At 38.3% G+C, this 18,939-nt stretch overlaps 1 protein-coding gene across 2 annotated transcripts in view; it reads left to right on the forward strand.

Moving 5' to 3' along the window:
* The window catches only part of Zfpm2 (zinc finger protein, multitype 2), a 431,825-nt gene that overhangs the window by 215,287 nt on the left and 197,599 nt on the right, over nt 1-18,939 (forward strand).

Below are 18,939 nucleotides of genomic sequence, written 5' to 3' on the forward strand. Positions count from 1 at the left end.
TTGAAATGACACCTGTAGTTCATTTATGAACTAGTAAAGTTTCTTCCCACTTATTATAATCAAAATCATATCACTATTAAAATAAAACATTTTATAAATCTTTATACCAACACACACAGACACACACACAAACACACAGATTATACACACACACACACACACACACACACACACACACACACACATATACATGTACTTTCCTGATGTTTTATCATCTGTCAAACTGTAATGTATGAAAAATAAACCCTACTTGTGGAGGTTTAACACAAATGCTCATTCCTCCTTATAGGGGATCATGTTGTGTCTTTAACACTTCTCTGCCATTCCACAAGCTATGATGGGCCACATTTAATGTTTTTACACAGTGCAGTTTATATTTGAAGGGTTCGATATTTTTGCGACTCTGTACGACAAGTGAGTCTTCAGTGGTCCCAGATCAGCTGTTGCTAATAATTTCTTACAGAAATGACTTACTAACTCAATTTATGCTTTTGAGAGTCTAAAACTTTAATTATTTGTAAGCAACACCTTTTTAATTATAAAATTTAGATATTATACTAAAGTATACTTTTAAATATTTTTCCCTTGAAAAAGTTTTCTCTTCCAGAACCTAATCAAACTTTAAGTCATTATATGTAAGTTATCCTACTTCATTAGCATGCTGATTCCATAGTGGATGCTTATTTAGACAAGAATAGATAAATTTGAGGATTGATTAGTTCCATTATCCATTATCCTAAGAAGTCTGCATTTTAATTTGGAGTTTCATAGATGAAAAGACAAAAGTTCTGGCTGTTGATTCCAGATTTTTTAGTTTGATTTTTAATCTCTAGGAATGTCTAAGTCTTCCCATGCTGCTTTTTGGGTAGAATATCTATAGAATATTTTTAGCACGATTTAAAAGTAAAGAAAAAAATTGTTTGCTTCACCTTGGGCAAAATGTTGGCTCTGGTACTCAGACTTCTTAACAGTTCATAATTAGTCAAATATTTATGCAATTTTATCGCATCTTCAGAATTTGGACAGTACTTCAATACGTTTTTAATAGCAGGATAAAGTTTTTCCTTATCAAAACCATATAGCTTACTAACCCTTCATTACACAACTCTGAATCAAATTTAAATTAGAACAGTCGTTTAAACTCCTTGTTTGCCAACCGATGTAATGTTACTCTCCTAATATTCAGGATGTTGGCTCAGGAGGTTCAGCCCGCTAATTAATCCAACACAGTAATTAATTGAGTCACCATGCCAGATGTCAAATCCTTTTTATATCTTTCAAGTCTCCATCTTGAAGTACGTAAATAATATTCCACCTTCTGTGGTAAGCCTTGGCAGACCGGGCGTTTGTATGTATATAAGATATTCTGAAAAACATACAGCTCAATATAGAAAAAAATGCAAAAACTGATTAGCCAAGGGGTTACTCTTAGAATAATATAAAGGACTGAATGTATAAATGGACTTTGTCTTAGCAATAGCGTCTTATCTTGGTAGATGCTTCGTGCTGGAAAGGCTTGATAATCGCAGCAACAGCGTTGTAAGAGCAGGTATTGGGCCAGGTATACTTTACATGAGAGAACACATACTTATCTCTGTAACAAAGCATTGCAGAGGGAAAGATGTACACTTCAGTAAGTTAAATCATTAGTTTCCAAGAAAGTATTTACTACTACACCCAAGTTGAATTCTCAGAAATGTTGTCTATAATGTGGAAATAATATAACTTGGCTCATAAGGATTTTGTGAGACTGGAGAAGCAATCAGGAATTATCAGCAGGTACTCACCCTGTTGCTTACCTGTCACCTTATATAAATGGATCTATTTCAATGCACTACATTAAGAGCTTTACAGAGCCTGTCCCAGACTAAACATGTAACACCGTTGACTACGGTGTTTAGAGACATTGCATGGTTAAATTTAGCTCTTTGCCAAGTAACTATGATTCTGCATAGAGACAGAAGCAACAGGCTGTATCTGAGTATAGAGATTGGTTATAAGGATTTCGGTCAGGCAAGAAGGGAGCTTTGTAAGTTCAAAATTGTTATTGTGGGTTGACAAACTGGAATCTAGAAGAGTTCTTGGTTGAAGTCCAAAGGCTGTCATCTCCCTGTGCCCTGAGTAGTCAATCTGCTTCATATATTTAGACTGTCAATTCATTGAATGAAATCTACCTGTATTATAGGGTGTTATTTCCTTTGTTCAGAGTTTATTAATTTAAACATCAATTCTAGTTTAAAACATCCTCTGAGTTAACACAGAAAATTAACAATCTCAAGATTTCAGAAGTCTATGACATCTTGAGAGTTTCTTTTCTGGCTTGTGACATTATGCCCCTCAAGAACTGCTTAGCAATTCCAACACTTCTACTTCAGCATTGCCCAATACCATAAAGTGCAGTTGTAGTTTCTTATATTGGTGCTTTTGAGAGTCTTGGGACTTCTTTTTCATATGGCTTTATTAATTGAGAATGTAAAGGACTAGCAGTATTCACTTTAAATTCTGACCAATGTCTGCCCTGAACAGGAAAAGTATGTGTATATTATGCCTTTGATGATTTTTATATTCTTCCAAATACAATGATCTTTGTGATAAGCTGAGTCTTTCATCAATTAGTACATGGTAGTAACTAATATCACCAAAGACCATGCTAATTGAAAAGGTTGAATGTCTAGAATTTTGGTAGCATTTGTACTATCTTGCTTGTGAATGCACCCACCGTTCCCAGCTGGCTATTTGAGTGGATTCAACCAACTTCTGGAATGATTCTATGTACACCCTTAATTAAATAGAACACATATACAAAGTCCCATATTGCCATATAATATTGAACTCATCATGGCCTGATGAATTAAAAAATGAAAATTGATAGAAAAATCTCATTTCACTCTACTCAATCAGAATAGAAAATTGTTTGGTTTTCATTTGTGACATTAAATTCTTCAAACAGGCAATGCATATTTGAAGGGTTCCTGGTATTGACCTAATAATAAAACAATGCTTACATTAAATTTCATAAAAGTTTCAGAGTAGTCATTATCATAGAAATTTGGAACAGAAATGAATTAGCAATTCTTGATCCACGCCATTATGATCCCATTTGGCAGATGCCTCCTTTTTCTTCTCTTCTGGTTCTATCTCTTTCCTGACATTGATTTTTGACCACATCTTGCTAGAGTTCCCCAGTTTCATCCCATCAAACACTGTTGTAAGCATATACATTCCTGTATCGCTCAAGCACTCCTGGTTGCTTACTGGAAACACCTGTGTTGTTTCTGTTTTCTCGTCTGTTTATCAATCTGTGGATACTCTGCAGCTCAGGAACAAGTTCCATTCAGACCAGGCAAACTGAAATTATTAAGAGATTTCATGTCCTGAATGACAGTTTTCCATGAGTAACAAACACAAGTTGACTGAAAAAAAAAACCCACTCTTCTTCATGTTTCTATGGAGATTGAGCTCTCATCCACACTGTTCTCTAAAATTTGTCAATGAAATTGGTCTCCAATTAGGTTAACATTGTGTCTTTTACAAGCCTCGTTTCCCATCCTGCCATACGTTGCACATTCCTGATGGAGTTCTTCTGAGGTAACTTCCCGAAATAAACCTGAGCCACTCTCAGAGTCTGATTTTGTAAAAGTTATACCCAGGCACTCTCTAAAATAAAGGGATTAAGGATGAGTGGAGATTCACCTGAGAGATTAAGAGCGCTTATTGCCCTTGCAAAGGACCTGGATTTAGTTCCTAGCACCTACATGGTGGCTGACAACAGTAAGGACCTCCAGTCACAGGAGATTGAATGCCCTCTCCTGACAGGTGTGAGCACCAAGCACCCACATGGTTTACAGACATGTATGCATGCAAAACACACATGTGTATGTGTAATATGTAATAAAATCAATAGATCTAAAGGGAGATACAGTAGCAAACTAAATTGAAAAGCAGTATTCAAGTTTTGACTCTAGAGGACTGAAATTTGTTGAATCTTTATTGTTCCATTTGGACCTCTACCATTGGCACGTAACAGGCATTCAGTAAATCCTTTGGAGGGGGCTGGTGTTGACATTGTGATTGATAGCTTACTTTTTAATATTCATCTGCATCAAAGCTCGGTATTACTCTACTTTCCTGTTTCAGAGCCTTGGCTCTTTTTAATTTAACTGTGCATGTTTCCCAAAACACTTCTGGCCTTTCTTCTCTTCTCCCTCTGTTCCCAGTGCCTCAGGGAACATCGCCACTTGTAAAGCTTCAGCTACTAATTTACAAATGACATTTAAACAGAAATCGCTAACCTTGGCTTTTTGAGCTTTCTCGGAGATAGCATATCTCCACCACTTGATGTGCCTCTCCTACTGGCCTTCCCCACTCGACCCCCGCTCCCTTTCTCAAATGCTGGCTCTTTCACAGCAGCCCATTCCTCTCTATTTCCTGTTAGGAACCACAACCGGTGCTCTCCTTCCTCACACTCAGTTCTGTTTCCAGTGTTCTTCGGAGCCGCCATCCACATTTCCATGCCTTTCTTCCAGATCCTGACAATGCTTCAGCTCCTACCTCCCTCACATGCCGGTGGTTCATCACACTGTTCTCTCAGTTGCTCTTTCTGCCTTCTGTCTTCCTCATCATTTAAAATCTAGACAACGGTATGTCCTAAATCACAGGATCCCTTAAGCCTGTGCTTCAAATCCTAAAGTGCACAAAGGAAACGGAACTGGTAAAGACTGAGCAGACCTTAATGTTTTTCTTTCTTTTTTTTTAACTTGGCCTTGTGAACTGCCTCAGGGCTCCTGGTGGGGTAGATGTTGTACCCTCTCTTACCTGTGCTTAACAAGGTTGAACTCCTTTGTTTCCTCTCCTTCCCCCCTTCTTCATTGCAGTATTTCCTTGCTCTGCACGAGGTTGCCTCTGATGTAAACTTTCCCTGAAGTCTCCATTCTGGAACAGATAACCTCTTCTGAGGATTTCCACTCTGCTCTCTCCTTGCTAGGATTAGGGTCCTTTCCACATTGTTTACTTGCCCTATCACCGAGCTCCTTATCTACGGGCCAATGGCTAGCTTATATATAGGGGGAAAATAGGCTTTAAATAAGAGATCCTTTCTTGCTTAGAAGCAGGGAATCGTGACCCCTCCTTATTCAGGACTAGTATATCCATTTATTTCTACATCTGCTATAGTCCTGCCTCATCTGCCCGACTTAGCAGCCGTTAACACAGTAGATGCACGCTTGTGCCAATTTTATTTGTGTGGATCTTCTTCCCACGAAGTTTCAGTGGAACCGGGCAACTACACCTATTACTTGACTTTGCACACTCTGGGGAAGTATGTGCCTGATGATTTTGTGATAGATGTAGATGAACTTCAACCCTTCGAGATGGGAGGGACGGGCTGCTGTGCCAGGGAGGCAATTAAGATCTATTTACAAGAGAATCAGTGGCATCCTTCACTGTGATGTGGGTACAGGCCAAGAAGGTGTTCTGTCCCACCATGCTCTCTGTGAAGTCAGATCCAGCATCTCACTTTCCAGTGACAAACCATCTGGGAAATTCCATCTGTCTCTGCTTGGAAACTGAGGTGGCAGTCTCCCACTGTGAGCCATTTTCTATTAACTTCTTGGATAAGATCAGTCAGATTTATACTGAATTGATGGGAACCATAAGAGCAGGGTTGTTCCAAGAGAAGACAAATGTACTGATTCCACTAATTGGGCTTGAGCCAGTTTCATTCAAGGGTGCCCTTAGGTTCTATTAGAGCACTGACTTGTGACCTTTTTAATTGTACCCTCTTCCTCTTGGGAACCATTGGGGAAATACATTATTGATGGAGGTTGTACGTTTGTCTCATAGGGAGGGCAAGATCCTGGCTTCTCTTATACCGTATCTGCTATCCGGGGAATAGTGGAAACTGAGTGGACAGGAAAGCTGCCCGGGAAGACCTGAAGGAGGACGATTAATGTGTCACAGCCTTGGGCAATGACATATTTCCAAACCAGAATGAGAGCACTTTTGGGTTTTCTGTTTTAAGGGAAGAATGCAAAGGAGTCAAAAGAGAAAAGGGGTATTGAAGCCACAGAAATTAAAAATAGTCTATAAAATATATGTCTGAAAGTACGAAACTAAAACATCATTTGAGAATCCTGTAGAAAGCTAGATTAATCATATGTCTAATAATTGGAGGGACTGGCTCTGTTGTGATGAAGGCACAATTGTGATGGTTGACAACAATTGGAATTAGACTGTCTTCTGAGGCAGTAACTCCAGACTGGAAGCAGAAATTATGACATTTCTGCCCTCTCTGATAATTGTTACCTGACTCCAAAATACAGATTTTATGCATAGCTGAACCATGTGTTTACCTTATTTCCTTTTGACATAATTTCCTTCTGGCAATAGTCTTTTCAAGTTCTAAAAGCTTTGACTGAGAATTTTGAAATATGAGATCCATTGACACAATTCCTCATTTATTCAGAGTTTGTGGTTTTACAAGCACACATGCACACACACACACACACACACACACACACACACACACTGTCTCATATAGTTCAGGCAAAACTCAAACTCATTATGTGGGCTAATTAACTTTTAAATTCTTATTTTGCATTCTACCTGTCTCAGTTTCCCTAATGTTGGGGCTATACATATATAACAAGACACCTGTCTTCAAAACCTGAAATTTTAGTATGATGTTCTACTTATGGTATGATGCAAGACTCAACCTATTTATGTGTACTTTACAAAAATTACTCTTTCCTCTTCACTTAAAATTACCTGTATTTTTCTAAAACCCAAGAAGAATTTTATTGAAGATAGTCTCAAAAGGTTATTGAGGCACATGAATGTGTTATCCTGTTGAGATTATTAATATCTCAAAGGATGAGCTGTTCACATCATGATAATGTGATCAAAGAGGCTGCACTGGGATTACATGTATGAAGCTGAGGTTGGTGGCAAGGGCTACCTCCTCGAGTTCAGGCATGAGGGATGAAGGCTGGCTTACGTTGGGAGCTGTGGTGTGCACTCTTCTTTTCTTTCATGCACTGGGGCTGCGTACATGAATGTTCTCAGTACAGATGTCACCACTACTGTCCTTGCTCAGTATTATGTAGGCCTGGAATGTAGAGGTAAACGTACAAAGTCCTGATTATCTAGAGAAAGGTAATCTTTCTATGTGTTGAGGAAATGGTTTGCAAAGTACACTCGGTTGTTTTTATGACATTAGTAAAAGGATGCAGATTATAAAAGATGTGGATTTTGAAGCAAAAAGTAAAGATGAGATCTTTTCAAAGATGTTTATATAAAAAGTTAGATAAAACTGTTGTTCCCTTTATATAGCTGGAATGTGTTTGCAGGTTTTTCTACTCAATGTTTTGAAAGGATTTAAACTTCACATATTTTAGAACAGTTAGTTTAGCAATGATCATTGACCTGTCTTCTACAAGGTGGCAATAGATGTCCCTCTGAATCATGAGGATTCAGCAATGGTCTTGACTTAGTATGGGTGTACTCAGCAATTTGAAGATGGTACCTGTGGGAAAACAGACAGAAAATCATTCTGTAGTCCTTCAGTTAAAAATTATTACAGGAATAATTCCCTCTAAATCTTTTAACACATTAGGCTCTGCTTTTACTTTAAGTGACCACCAGGAAATCCCGAGGTGGCCTGAACCAGGTACTACAGCTTAGCGGTGACGGTCTACTAGGATGCACTGTCTTTGCTATTACAGACAGCTTACCCGACATAGGTGAGTTTGTGACTATGTCCACACCACTCACACAAAGAACTGTGAAGATAAGGCACTCGATGTTCAAGAGGCAAATGCTTTCGGTACACTTATAAAAAGACTAAAACAGCATAAATTTTCATCGAGTATTTGTAGAAATTTGCAAAAGTAATTGACAAATTCTGTTTTGGAGGCTCATGTTTCAGTTTCCAAACTTTGTATGTACTTACACTTTTCATGTTATATTTTGCTTATTGTGTGCCCATGTGTCACGTGTGCCACTTGTCAGGAGATGGGAGAACAGTCTTGGGGAGTCTGTTCTCTCAGCCATGTGGCTCCAGTGGAATGAATGTTTGTTTGTATAACCCCATAATTCACTAAACATCCACTAGCAACTCACAAAGAAAAAAATTAAATAAAACACCTAAGAATGTCTATTCGGACCTGTGGTTTATGTATTTGTTTATTTTTCTTATCCTCCTTTTTCTCCAATACTATTTCTGATTACCCTGCATCACTGGCATAGTGACTCTCACAAGCCTGCAATCAGAGTGACAAGAAGCCAGTTCTTTGGTGTCATTTAAAGGTGAAACTAGTGGAGGATTTTGCTTCTAGCTCACTGGAGTGGCGTCCTATTCAGTGCCTGAGCCAGTGAGCAGACAGCTCTACAGGGCAGCTCACAACATGGCCGTTGTATTTACAAGGGCAGAAAAATGAAATAGCCAGAAAAGGGTGCAAGGCAGAGAAGCTCAGGGCATTTATAACCTAACCTTAAGATGCACAGCCCATGATTTTGCTAAAGTCTGTTCCTTAGGCCTAGGGACACTGAAGGGGAATGAGTTAATCCAGAGCTTGCAACTGAAAAGAAGGCATCTCTGAACATCTCAGAGGCTGTCTGCTGTGAAAGGCAATTTGCATAAGTACTTACTTGACCTCTGTCTAGAGAAGAAGTTTCAAATAATAAGAGGAGTAGGAGAAATCACAAAAGAAAATTCAATTAATTTAAACAGAAGAAAAGAGATTATGTCTTACAGGTATCAGAACCAAAATCAAATAATTTTTAGTTAAAAACACTTTTGAGAATGACATGGAGTTTGTTCTTATGTATATAGGTAAATATGATATTCCCACAGAAAGTGGTCAGGACCTCCTTTCTTTAGATACTAGTTCTGCAGGCAGAATCAACTGAGTTAAAATGTACGAGCTGGGAAGGTGGTTCTGTGTTTCAGAACTCTGGCTGCTCTTCCGGAGGGTCTAAATTCAGTTCCCAGGGCCAACATGGACAGCTCACAACTATATGGGCCTCCAGTTCTGTATAATCCAGCATTGTCTTCTGGTATACAAAAGAACTGGCACATGTGTGACAAAATATAAAAACATATGTGTGTGTATACACACACACACACACACACATACACACATGCACACACACACAAAGATATATGTGAAACATAATTTACACAAAATGTTATTGGAATTAGAAATCCAAAGTAGTTTTCTTGATCATATTTTCTTTGGTCATTTGAGAAGCATATGCTAACATACTGTATTCGTCAAACATTTGACAGAATGTATTAGAAAAGGCTCATGATGAAATTAGAATAGCCTGGTTCTAGTCTTGCCTGTTATTACTTGAAGTTGTGTTCAATTGGATGTAATCCTATACCCTCTCAGTTTTCTCCTTTATAAAATAGAGTTATTATATCAGACTTACATCATACAGTTGTTTTTAAATGATCTAAAATTAAATGCATTTAGTCACTTTGAAATGTATACAACTTGTAATGTGATATCAATCTGCATTACTTTTTATTATAGCTGTGACTAGAGAATTGATTCTTCATCCTGTTAATTTGACAGGAAGTACACACAGCTCTTTCCCACTTTGTCCTCCGTGTAAAGGTAGTTTTAGCTCTCATTGTGTGAATGCATTTCTCTGTGTATGTACTGACATTAATTTGTACGTACATGGTCACCAACATGATTAATTAGCTACCGTGGATATTGTGAGGCTTTCAATATACAGCTTTGAATAGGAAAAACGTATGTATTTACTTTAGAATCTAAGGAGACAAAGCAAAATCAGAAGATAAAAAATCCACAATTTTATAAAGAGAAAGACTGAGCAGTCAAGCTCAAGTCAAATCAAAAGTACTCCTTTGAGTTATCTGGACTCGGTGTTTTCTTTTAGTGGGAAGTTATGCTTTCGAGAGCATTTCTGAAGTGTGTGACTGAGGAGATCTAGCAACTGGAAAAACTAATTTACCCTAGATGGCTTACTATTGAGATATATTTATATTTTAAAATCTTAATTTTTTAATTATTTATGGAGTTTAGAGCTCAGTACAGAAAAAGACAAATTTTGCGATCATGGTTCAGACAGAAACACCTGCTATGATGAGAAGAAATGTTACAGAGCACAAAGGAAGCAGAGGCATTTCACAGGTTGATTAATAAGTCAAACATGTGGCACTTGTGCACCAATACTCTGTACATAGAAGCACGTGGACAGGAATCCCTCCTGTGTTCAGTCTCTCTGTCTCTGACTCTGTCTCTCCATCTCTGTCTCTCTGTCTATCTTTCTTCCTACCTGTCATCTCATCACACACACACACACACACACACACACACACACACACACACACACACACACCATTTGGCCTAGATTAACTAATCAAGTCCCTACTACTCCAGTTTGAGTTCCAGGTATGGGGGAGACTTCTTTTCTTGGAACTTGGAGCCACTCAGGCACGTTAACATCCAGTTAATGGTACTCAGTGATATCCCCATGTAAGCTAATATGATTGCCATAACCTTAGTGCATACAGAATTAATCTTCGCCGGGTACAACAACAATGACAAAATGGTAGCATTTGCATTCTGAGGAAGTTCAGACATGGCAAAGAAATTTGGCCTTTTTTTCCTGAACATTTCAACAAAGGAACCTGGGCAGTTTTACTTGTATGGAAGTGTTGCATTCTTTGAGAACTTAACAAAGAAAGACACCCATTGACACCCACTGAAGGAAAGACACATGCAGTGCCCCATCTGTTGATACTCCAGGAGAAGGGGCTGAGGAGGGCAAGCACCAGATGAAAGTCAAACAGTGGTTCCTGCTACTACTTCATTAATCACATGGAGGCATTCTGAAAAATGTTCCTCCTTGGTTGCAGTCATCTATTTTTTGGCGTTAATCTGCGCCCTGTGGCAGGGTTTTGTGAGAGGAAACAATGAGCAATTCTGTGCTCCCCCTTTCTCCCAATTGTTGAAGCCCCTGTCAGAAGGCTCTGAGGATGATGCCGGTCTGTATCAGTGTGATAAGGGAAAAGAGGATTCTGGATGGCTTTAGAGAGACTCTGTGGGGGTAAAGTGTGCTGTTTTGGACCAGACAAGCAATGGAATACAGCAGAGGCCTTTAATGGGATCCCAAGTGTTCCAAGCCAAACCTTGTGCTGCTTCTTGAAGCTTTTCTAATAAAATATTTTGAGGGTAAAAATTATGTGACTGTCAGAGGGGCCAAGGTTCAAGGTGCTGTTTTAAGTCATTTGCTCTGTAATCGTTGATTAGTTAATCTAGGCCAAATGACAAAAATAGAGCTCTCTCTGTCTCTGTCTCTGTGTCTATCTTTCTCTGTCTCTCTGTGTCTGACTCTCTGTCTCTCTCTGTCTCTGTCTCTGTCTCTGTCTCTCTCTCTGTCTCTCTCTCTCTCTCTCTCTCACACACACACACACACACACACACACACACACACACCTTCCAGGGATCCAGGGACACATGAGGTCACTTGTAATCTGCAGGGAAAGTTTTCAGCCATTGCTATCATGAACTCTGAGTAAGTGACCAGTGTGTTTTCTGTACTGTAGGTTCTCATTTTATAGCTAAATGAAATATGACGCTATCATTTACAACGCTGACTCCATTTTGGCAGGCTTTTGGACACCCATATGGTTCAGTTAATCTTTTTTGGAGCCTAAATGTACCTTTGTTATTTATTGGGATTTTTGAAAGAGGACAAATGTAGATACTTTTGCCCTGGACTTAAAAAGTACACATTAAATGTTTCAAAAATAATTCATACAGCTAAGAGAATTCCAATGAGCTCTAGAGGGAGAACTGCTGCTTGCTGGCCAGCTAAAAGGAAACCACCCTCACAATAAAGGAAAAAATACGCATATAATGCTCTATCAACATGGAAGCGACATTTATAGAACATAATAACAGCATTCATAGGAGAAATTGGGGGAAATGATATTAAATTAGCGAGCTCTTGTCTTTAAGCATCTTCGGGAATACAGATGCTAGGACCATTCCTTCATTCCATCTGCTATAGATCTGGTTTATGAATAAAGGTAAAGTTGCAAAAAAGGACAATCAGAATTGTCATCAGGTGGGCAAGTGATAGGCAGTTCCTCACGGAGTGATACCCTGAAGTTCCCGGTACGCACTTGGGGGTGAAAACCATTACACCCTATGCTAAGGCTGCCAGGGACAGATTCTCTGGCTGCAACTCAAATACTCCTTGATGAGTTTTATTTCCATTAATTCAGACTCTTTTTGGTTAAAATATCATCCGTCTGTAAAACGAAAATGAGGCAGAAGGAAAGACAGACCCATTGCTGTCCCTCCAAAGCCCAACTTTCTCTCCCTGTGGAAGTCCTAGAAGGTTAGTTCTGCATGGACAATAATATTTATTCTGTGCATTCTTTATGTGGTTACTTGTGTCTCCTAAACAGCTACGTTTATTTAAGATCTATTAAATGAGTGTTGTCTAAACCCTCACCGTTGGTTATACAAGGGTCTGGGTAAGAGGGACACAGATAGATCTGAAACAACCTAATTACCCCTCCCTGACCCCCGACCCCCACACCACACACAACACTCGCTGTGCCTGCACAGTGGTATGCTACTTGTCATAGGTGAGTGAAACTATTATGTGCATTTGTCATAATTATTATTGTAGTCATTTCTTGCTGCGGTGACCAGCAGTTAAATGAGTAAAACTCTATTCTTTTTCTTTCTATGTTAGATAATTGCGATAAGACTCATAAAGGAAAGCTTGACTTGGTGCTTATTATGTCCTGTAAGTCAGGAACTCTGCAAAAATGTAGGGGCACAGAGGTCTGAATTCTCATCAAACAGAATTACGTCTTGTATGGTTATTAAATATATCTGAATTCTATCCATCACTATTATCTATTGCTTTAAAGAAACCGCATGGATGAAAGCATGCACACACATATATAATGGATATTTTTAAGACAGCATGTAAAATGTAATATGTTAATATTTGTATTTTACAATTGTCCTACTTTCTTAAATAAAATAGTCTCACAAAAATACTTCAGTTGTTGAAGGATCTATAAACTTTTCAATATTTTTTGCCACACATTAACAATATAATGAACAGCAGTATTTCTGATATTTTTTTGATAATCAGATTATTTTATATGATAGCCCAAGGAAATACTTCTAAGTTACCATAAAATATAGTATGTGCACAAAAGGTAAGCTTAAACACATATAGGGAAATTAGACACATAAACATGTTGGACAAAAAGGTGTTTATAGATGATAGAGACATACATCACTCAGCTGTTAAGAAAGCTTGCTGCTTTCCTGGAGGAGTAGAGTTCATACTCACATGGATATGCATATGTGCACATATATACAAACTCTAAAACATTAAAGTTTTTTCATAGTCATAGTCGTGGCAACTTAGAGCGCTTTTAAAAGACTCAGGTTGATGTGACAGATTTGGTGAAAAGAAAAGAAATGTGAGAAATTACAAGGAAAACAAAGCAAAGAGAGAACATGCTAGACCAGAGAGTCACCTTTCGCACTCCACACATCGGATCCATAACTTGCACATAGCAGAATCATAAAGATTTGGGAAAATTCGCACCTGTACTGAATGTGCTCAAACTTTTTATTTTCTTGTGCCTGTTGCTTAAATGATGCTATATAATTATTTCAGTAACATTTTTTCTTTGAAGAAAAAAGTGTCACAAGTAATCTAGCAGTTATGGAAGTGTATGTGCAGGCTACATTCATTTTCCATGCCATTTTATTTAAAGTGCATGAGCAAATGCGGATTTGTGTGTCTGTGGGGGTTCCTTGGATATATCTTCTGTAGATGTTGAAGGTCAACTATATTTGATTTTCTATCTTTATTTCCTCTTCTTGTTCCTCTTCTCTAGCAGTTCATGACCATCTGAGTCTCATCTTTAGTATTTATCACTGACTAATACATTCTTTTAGCCCTGTCAGTGTTGTAAAGTGGGCTTGGAATTTACTGTAGAGCTTACATGTCACTCAAGTGGCGCACAAATGGGTCCCCACTGGGATTGTTGTGTGCCCTTACATGCTGAGGACCTTGAAAGGAGAAACACATCTGTATCAGCTGGTGACAGCATCAGGAGGAGCAGGCCGTCTACCGAGTTGGTGTCTCTTCCTGATAGTTCTCAAAGTTATCTTTTTCCAGCCTGTAGGCACTTATCTTAAAGTCAAAGGGAACAAAATCAGGGGAAACGAGGAAAAGTAGAGTAAATTTTAGCTAATCAATTACTACAATCTAATCTTCTTTTACCTCATTTTACTGTATTGTTTCTCACACAACTTTTCTTTAAATGCATTGTAATCTGAGATGATTTTCTCATTTATCCTCAGACAATACAGAATATTCATAATGCACGGAACACTTAAAAAGTTTCTAAGTAATTTGCTTCCATTCTGCAGATGCGACTCATTTCCAAATCAGCACAAACCATGTTGACTAATTGGAGATGATATAATTAAATAACAAAAAAAGAAAAGAGAATAAAGAAAGAAATTAAAAGAAAAAACTCTAGTGAACGTGAAGTGGCAAGGTATTAGATTCAATGGCTACTTCGCAAGGAGAGCAAGTAATGTCACTGCTCAGTTGACAGCAAAGTGGTTGTTCTACCACGCTTTTTAACATATGAGAAAGCTGGCGGCCAGAGTTTTTTGGCTTGGAGGAGCTGTGTTTCTTCACTTGCTTTGGTAGGAATACTGTACCTTGAAGACAGTTGTATACACTAGCAAACTGATAAAGAGAACACCTTAACTCTACCAGTCTTAAAGTCATTTAGCAGCTTCCGATGATATTCATATTGCTCATTATTCCATCAAAATCTTATCTTAAATCAGGATCAAGTGAGCGGTTATTCTGTGTGTTCTTATTTATGACATGGGAGGCTACTCTTGGAGCATTTTCTATTCACTACATGTTAAACGAAATGTTATGACATCTGATACAGCTGAAGAAAAATGTACACTGAGTGATGTTGTGAGTATAAAAAGTACTGTGATTTTAAAAGTACCCATTCTTCATTGCTATTTCTGCCATATTCTCTAGATAGCCTCCATTGCTTTTGAGAGCAAATAAAAAAAATCGTAGGTCAGATTTTACTGTTTTTCAAAAAGTATGCCTTGGCCATAAGCATTTTTGCATTCATTGTGGCCGTTCTTAATTTGCCCCTGCAATTGGAATGTAGAACATTGAGTCAGAAAGTAAAATGCTTTTTAAAAGAATCAAAATAAGATAAAACAAAGGCAATCACACCAGATCGCTAAATTTCCTCTTCTCAGTCTTACTCCCTCTTTAGAGAAACCATCACTGATTTATAAAGATTACTGTTCCTGTGTCAGAGAGTTGAGAGGTGGAAACAGGCGCGAGTGTGCTCTCACGTGTGCGCTCTTTGATCTAAGGCACGATATGCCTCTGGGAATAAGTTCAATCTTGATTTCTTTAGTCAATCTTCCACTATCAGGTACCACTGCCCTGATTAGCAGGCTGAAGGAAGGAGCATATCGTGGGTGTGTGTTACCCAGATGAAGAATAGTGGTGAGTCTGTTGGCAACAGACTCAGCCCCAGAGTCTCTGAGGCGTGTGTTTCTCATAAAACCCCTTAGTCCATGAAAGAATAAAAGTGGGTTTTCCACGTACTAATCCACAAACCGATGGCCGGCTTTTCAGATGGTAGCTTCCTTTCTTTGTTTAGTCCATTGTTGCAATATTGAAACTGGAAAGAAAATGAACTGTAGTCATTGTTATATTTTCTGGGAGACATTCAGATGTAGCCGTCTCAATATTTCCATCTTTCATTGAACCAAACCAGTAGCTAACTCCAAGGATGGCTGAGCGCTGCAGCTGCATTCTTCCCATCTCGTCAGTTGGATTTACTTAAATGTATAATGATTCTTGAAACCCAGAAACCCCTTATACCTTCTGTTACCCATTTGTGATCTCCCCCTAAAAAACTAGGGTCTAATTTTATATGACTCTACATATCTTGTGCTCATCAGTGAAAATTAATGAGAAACCATGCCAAGACATACATATTAGGCCATATGATGATAACAGCAACCATTGGCCTATGTGGACATCTTAGCCTTTTACTATACAACTATACATTGGGTTTCTCCGTGCATATAATGTCTTATGAAAGAAAAACAAAGTAAACAGCCCCAAAAGAAAACTGAACAGTGAAGAGATCCATTTACCCTAACTTTGTAAAAATCCCACCAATTATTTAAAGATGAAATTATTCACTGAAAAAAATAATTTTAAGTGTGAGTACGTGTGTATTTCTGTTGTGTCAATGGAGCCCAAGTGTACATAAAAAGCAAATACACTGCTTCAGAGCATTTCCTGCAGCCCAGACTTGTGAGTAGACATAAGCACTATAGGTAAGGATAGCACGTTTAAATTCAACTGAATTTATTCTTTATCGTATGGGACCTTGATGGGGGAGGCACTTGATTAAGTTGAAAATCAACAACTGAGCTAATTTATGACAAGAAGCAAGGGTGCTGAGTTCTGTTTTTCTTTATCACATTAACAGATCGGAGTGTTTAGGGGCCGCTATGGAGGACTGATTTCAGCAATGCATTTATTGTTGGTAGTTATCCAAAAGATTTCAGCAACTGTAATTAATCACTCATTTGAAAAGAGAAACACCAGCTAAGATGTTATTTGGCTTTTTTCCTCCTTCACAAAGTTGGGACAGGCTGAACAAAAGTTATAAGACCTTTCATAATAATCACATGCATGTGCTTATTTGATCACGGCCATTAACTAATTCTCTCATGTTCCTTGTTAAATATTCTGTAATGGTGCAAAGTCAAGTCTATCATTTTATAAGAAAAAAATGAATAGTGACCAACTCACAGAGAGCTAGTTTTTAGCAGAAGAATTTGTAGTTTGGCAATGGTTTGGTCTAAGTTAACTGGTATCATTTTGTGTACATTTGTTGCAGAAATATAACAAGAATGACCATTTTAGTAAGCAACAGTGGATTAATGAAACAGACCTTCTAATAGATTAAGTGTATTAATGACATTGTGTCTACTGAATTATCATTAAGTTTTAAATGGTGCTTTTCTGTATAATCATGATACTTCACTGAGAGCTTTGGGGTGCCTAGGGCATATGCTAAGATTCAGTGAAAAGTGCCTATCTGAAATGTAAAATCTGGAAAAGACCCTTTGGGCCATGTCTACATTAAGATAAATTACAAAATGTTGTGCAAATATATGCAAGCTTGTGAACGCACTTGCTATGGAAAGATCTTCCCTGTTTCTCGTGAGGGTGACTAATGTATGCATCTGTTGATGCTTGACAAACTACATTTAACAAATGCGTCAAATCTCTTTAGAACTTACCTTTTATAAACACTAATTATGCTGAAGAATAGGAATAACCTATATGGATGTAATGGGCCAAAAGACAAGTGACCCATGACTATGTCCTTAATACAGGAGCGTTTTCCTCTCCCATTTTTATTGTACTGATACCATGCTCTACTTCCCTGCCCACTTAAAAGCCAGTATTTAAAACTTTGAAAGAGCCTATCAAGAACACGTGGTACCTTAAACTATGGTCCTGGCCAACCTTATTTTATCTCCCTCAATTTTGTTTAGACCCCATCATGTCTGCTCTTTGCAGAGCTGGGATCTATTAATGATAATTACTTGGAGTACAATTCTCATTCTGTGATACCATCGCATCATTGTGGGGAAGATTGTGATCTTACTCCAGCCCACTCTGTTTAACTCTGACACTCCTTCTATTATAGCAGGGCCATGATAAGATCATGCCTGTTAGGATCAGGCATTAGTTGGAATCAATATTTGAAAATGTGTCTGTTTTTGCTTAATAGCAAAGTTAGCGTGCAGGCTGATGTTAGACCATTTGTTGCATGAGATCGGGCAACTTCATCTAGTCAAGGCTTCTTTCTGGTGCTTTATGTTCAAAAGTAAAGAATCAGGTTCTGGGAGCCACCCCTATGTGATTCTAGCTACCTGTGAGACTGGTGAAAGCAAACCATGGTTTTCAAACAAAAGACCATTTTCATAGGTCTTCATGATTGAAATGCTACTAATGTGCTGCTTTCCAATTCGGGGCAATTTTGTCTCCCAAATGATAGTTCACAATGTCTGGAGACAATTTGGTTGTCACACCTGTGAAACGAGGGACTGCAGGGAGGGGTGGGAGACAACAGTTGTGTTACTCAGTAAGTAGCGTCCAGTTGGTGGAGGTTAGAATAGCTAACGAGTGTCCTGTGAGATATTAGGCAGCTCTGGACAGCAGGCAATAGTCTCAGTTCAAATGTCAGTGGCTCCAGTGGTGAAGACTTTTGCATAACACACACTATCCACGTAACAAAATGGTGATGTTACTGTTATACGGCTTTCTATCGTCTGTGTGTTTGTCTATCTTATTTCCCTGGAACTGTACATGTTATAACTGCATATTATGTCCCTTTTCCTTGGTTAGCAAACATCTGGAAAACTTAAATTATGGAATTTGCAGAGAGATGGATCCAGTTTCTAAAATGTGTGCATCAAGTAGAAAAACTAAAGTAAGAATTTGGTGATGTGCCGTCTTTGGCCTCAGTAAATCTAAAGATCCCCATTCTTATGCAGAACTTAATTTTCAGTTAGCATCGGACTTCGCCCCAACTTTTCTTGTCCCATGAGATATGCATATTATTTCATCATATTTTGCTCATATTATCATGTGGTTAGCTCATCACCCTTCGTTGTCTTGCAAAATGTTTAAAAGTCCTCTAAGGATCTGCATGTCTGTAGGTGCTCATCCTCTATGGATGTAATAATGCAATCTTGTGTGTAGTGTATACATACCATAATGCACACTTTTGAGCGATGTGTAGATAACTTACATACTAATGTAGTATCA

This window comes from Rattus norvegicus, chromosome 7, assembly GCF_021556685.1.
Source record: "Rattus norvegicus strain SHRSP/BbbUtx chromosome 7, alternate assembly SHRSP_T2T, whole genome shotgun sequence".
Lineage (NCBI taxonomy): Eukaryota > Metazoa > Chordata > Mammalia > Rodentia > Muridae > Rattus > Rattus norvegicus.